Source organism: Triticum dicoccoides, chromosome 4B (genome assembly GCF_002162155.2).
Source record: "Triticum dicoccoides isolate Atlit2015 ecotype Zavitan chromosome 4B, WEW_v2.0, whole genome shotgun sequence".
NCBI lineage: Eukaryota > Viridiplantae > Streptophyta > Magnoliopsida > Poales > Poaceae > Triticum > Triticum dicoccoides.
This window is the reverse complement of record NC_041387.1, coordinates 63,589,822-63,594,333: the sequence shown is the minus strand read 5'-3', so window position 1 is coordinate 63,594,333 and position 4,512 is coordinate 63,589,822. Positions and strand designations below refer to the sequence as shown.

The window sequence follows — 4,512 nt, the reverse complement described above, 5'->3', positions numbered from 1 at the left end:
TCTTAACTTGCTAACAGTATTATATTACATGGAAATTAACTGAAGTAAGTCCATCTTACAAATTAATCTCTATCACAAACCGTACAAGCAATAATGAAACATGCATGCATACACATACAAATATACCGAAAATGCTTATGTGAGCCCGAGCTCACAGGGTCTCGGAATCAGGACCATTTATATATCTTGCGATGTGTGCTGCAGTCTGTATAGTATCAGGTATATGCTCCTGCCTATTTTTCAGCGAAATAGGACCTGGCCCACTGCTCAGTTCACTCCGTGAGTTAACAACGCGGCAGATCAGACAGAGGATGACGGATTGGACCGTTCCATCGTACATTATGTTCCAACTGAGCCGTTGTGCTCATTTATGGCCCCACGGTTGGCAGGTCCCAATCTTCTCCAGCACTTCTCCTCGTCCATCCTCTTTATTAGTTGGGGATCCAACACAGCCTCTTGCAATTTTCCTGAAATGAACAACAATTTGTTGCCTCAATATGGTGAGGAAGACGTGCATTCAGTGAGGAATCAGCACAGACAACGTACCTGATTCATACCGTAGCACTCCTTTGAGCATTCTTCAGTCCCAGTCAAGGAAGATGCAGTCCCAGACCCTTTTGAATCTGCCATTAGGACTCTCACACCTTTGAATTGTTGTGAGCTACTCCATGTGGTTGGACGCAACCCCCATTTGTACACACTCGCCAGTCGCCACCCTCCAACACCTGACAGAACAGTTGCCATCCGCATTTAGTTATGCCCCTAGTTCAGCAAGCAAACAGATAGGTACGTCTATGAGAGGCTGGCAGATATACTGCAAAATCAATTCAGCCTGTGGATGTTTATTCAGTTGTCTTAGTGCAAAAATTGTCATACAGAATTTAAATGCATTTTTGCTCTTCACACCATCCCTATGCATGATGTACGTACACTCTCCTTCAGCGTGTGGTCATACATGATAATCAACAACCACTTCAGCGGCACTTTCAGAAAAATCTTCATAAAATTCAAAACATACACTGCTGACAGAAACAATACACATATTTTGTTACACCAAGTACTCGATTAGGAATAGTTCAGGCATATCACAGGTTCTTTCACAACTAAAAGGAGGACTTGATCATTTAGCATTGCCTAATTCTTAAGCTTCCAGTTTGTTAGTTCAGCCTTAGTTCTGCATTCTTGTGGCAATTGTTCCGGCGGTGGCCTTCAATGCCACAGTTCTTGCATCTCGCCGGCTTACGAGGCTGTTTGGGTACATCCCCACTCCCCCCACCCCCCCCCCCAGCTCTGGGCAGGTTGTGCATTTGTGCCCAGAGCAGATTACATAATTAACGGACAAAACAACATCTTAGCACTATGGTTGAACACATAACTTGATCGTTGCAAAAAGAGCACATATCCCGATAACCATGTCATCTAAATCACCTTTAGGATGTGGCTGCACAGCAGCCCCATGTGTGCAAACTGCCCACACTGACAGACAAATTCATCACCTCCTTCCATAATTGTTACTTTGTATGAAGTTTTACACCTTTTTTCTCTCCATGTTGCATCTTTATGTATTGCAACACAGTTTTTACCTTTATCGATCTCCTCCACCTGATATGCACCACACTCATACAATATATGTCTGAATTGCTCAAACATAGCCCTAGTGTATATTTTCCCAGCATGCCTCTCGGTAGCCAAATTTGCTCGCATTAGCGGCCTCCCCTGGAAAAAGTAAACAAACGATTATCAGCACCTCGTATCACTTATTTGTTTTGTTTGTAACTAAACTATACGAATTGTTATCATGTACACGGTGCTTACTATTGTTGTCCGCTTCTCCTCATAATTCTCTTCTGCTTCCCGGTCAAATATTAAGCTCATATACTTCCTGACAAAGATATGCATTGGGCTTCCAGGAGGCACATAGTTCTTCAGCATGTGGTTAGCACTTTCACTCCGTTGCGTACTACTCATCTTTGCACAGAAGACTCCCTTGAAGTATGGCTTCGCACACTTGGGCCTTATCTCGTACAAATTTGTCATATAATTGTGGCTCTTCAGGTTGTATTTCTCTATGAGGTACTTCCATCCTTCCTCAAACTCATCTATGGTTCACATGTGATTAACAACCTTGTGGTACTCTGGACAGAAATCACTATTTTTAGAGTACAACAGACCAAGTGACTCTTTTGCCTTCTTTATCACATGCCACTTGCATCATCGGTGAGTTGTGCCAGGCATCACATTCTTTATGGCAACCTCCATAGCCATGTTTTGATCAGCACAAGTTTGAAATTGATGTGTATTAGATTTTCAGGATTTACATCATTCCACTGCATCGAAGTTGAGCTAATATCAATTCACTTTTTGATTACCTGTCAGGATTGTTTGTGGTGCATTGCCACCCATTATCCTAATAAATTCAGAGAATACCCACTCAAATGTTTCAACTGTCTCACTTCGAACCAACACTCCCGCAAGGATAATGCTCTGAAAATGATTGTTCATCCCCTCAAATAAACCAAAAGGCATGTCATAGAGGTTCGCCGGTAGGCTGTATCAAATGTAACAACATCACCAAAGAAACTGTATTGCAGCCGGCTGTTGCCAGTAGCCCACATCAGAGTGCTGATTCTGCCCTCATTGTCAGCTTGAACTCGATATGTAAACTGCGGGTCCTTTGCACACAGCTCTTGAAATACTTCCATTGTTTTCCTCACATCATCCTCAGACTGATCACAGCTTATCTTTCCGCACAGATTCCCGCAAAGCTCTCTTCGTGAAAGGTACATTCTCCATCTTCCTAAAGAAGCTACTGATAATGCTGTACACCTTGGCAAGATTGACATTATTTTGACTTAGCTGCTTCACAAGGTTCCTACTGTACTGATCAATATGTTTGTGTGATGGCCAGTGCAGTGTCTGTCCATACGTGTGCGACAATGCATGGTTGTGCATATCCCGATGCTCAGCTATGTACCACCCATTATCCTTGGAGCACAACAGTCTTATGAGTGCCGGACATTGACAGCGACAAGACCGTGTATTTTCAACGATTGGCTTCCCCTAAGGACCGAAACAAACAAACAATGCATAGTTAGTACAAATCATCTATTGCTATTTCCTTACATAAGTAATAATCAGATGTGGTAATTTGTACAATGATTTATCTTACCTCACATCCACACACTATCTCTTGCATGCACTTCGTCCGGTTCACATTCAGCCTGCTCTTTCCATATCTAATGCCAAATCCTTTCTCCCACGAATATAAATTTTAAAAGTCGTAGGCTTCACCAAGAGTGTCGAAACGTGTTCCTATCTTTTGGAACTATGACAATGTCCCATGGATCCTCTGCAAATTGCCGAACGGTCTTTTCGAACGCTGTCACCCTGTCTGCACGAGGAGCCCTGCCTGGAGCAGCAACACCCACACGCACTCTGCTCCCATGTCAAAACAAGCACAAAATGAGAGGTTGGTTCAGTTTGCTGAAACTGAAATATATCTAACTGACATAGTAACCAGCTTACTGTCAGATTTTCATTCGAAGATAATTTGCATCGCAAGTTTGTATAAATGAATTGGATGCACATACCAACTATAGTATATGACGTAGGAAAACAATATTTAGATTCTGTATTGAAACTATTAGATTATCCTAGTGTCCACATATATTTTATCAGCTTATTGTACTACTGGAAGTGCAATTCATCATGCATTTCAACAGCGATCGTTCGTACCTTTCTGTCCAGCCTGGGGTTTTTGACTTTTTGGGTCCAATTGTTCTATCAATTGCTCTGAACACTGAGCCTTGCCTGCACTTCCTGCCTCTGTAGCGGCGTCTTCAGGGCAGTTCTGGCCGTCCGCACTTGAAGCTGCCTGGGCCGGCAGCTCAACCTCTGTCGGCGTGCTCACCGAGAACTGCATCGGCTCCATATTGCTGTTATTTTCATTCACCTCCTCTAGCAGTGTTCTAGATAATCCACACAAATTTTCGGTAAGGCAAAAGTGCAGTCAGTCAGAATAAACCGAATCCAGCGAAATCAGCAAGGGGGTAGCCATCCAGATTCTGGCCTGTTTATAGGTTGCATCAGGAACTCCATGCCCGCCGGTGAACTTCCGAGCTTCCTGGATAGCGCAGCCACCGTTGGCGCAGTAGATTTCGTCGCCGTCCCGCCGCCTGGGAAGAATACCTAACCCGACTTATCTGCCCAAGCACCAAGCGGCCCACCTAAACGCATTTACTGCGTACTCTGACGGCGCTACCGGAACCCGGTGATCTGGGCCACGGATCAAGACTCTGGCGACATCTCGAGCCACGGCTCGGGGCTCTCTCCACCGACGACGTCGAAACTTCCGTTCACCAGGGCCCATATGTCATGCCAGTATATGGGCGTATATCATTTTTTTCCACTCCGCGTGAGCCCACCGACTGACACTTCCATTCCATGCATCGAATCTGCGCGACGTCGATCGGGGTGCGGCGCGGGCGGGCTGGGCGGGGCGCGCGGGCGGCG

The 4,512-nt window shown here is 44.8% G+C and overlaps 1 pseudogene; it reads right to left on the bottom strand.

The window, feature by feature from the left end:
* Positions 1-339: 339 nt before the first annotated feature.
* On the bottom strand, positions 340-3,922 carry LOC119292510 (annotated as a pseudogene).
* Between the last annotated feature and the right edge of the window lie 590 nt (positions 3,923-4,512).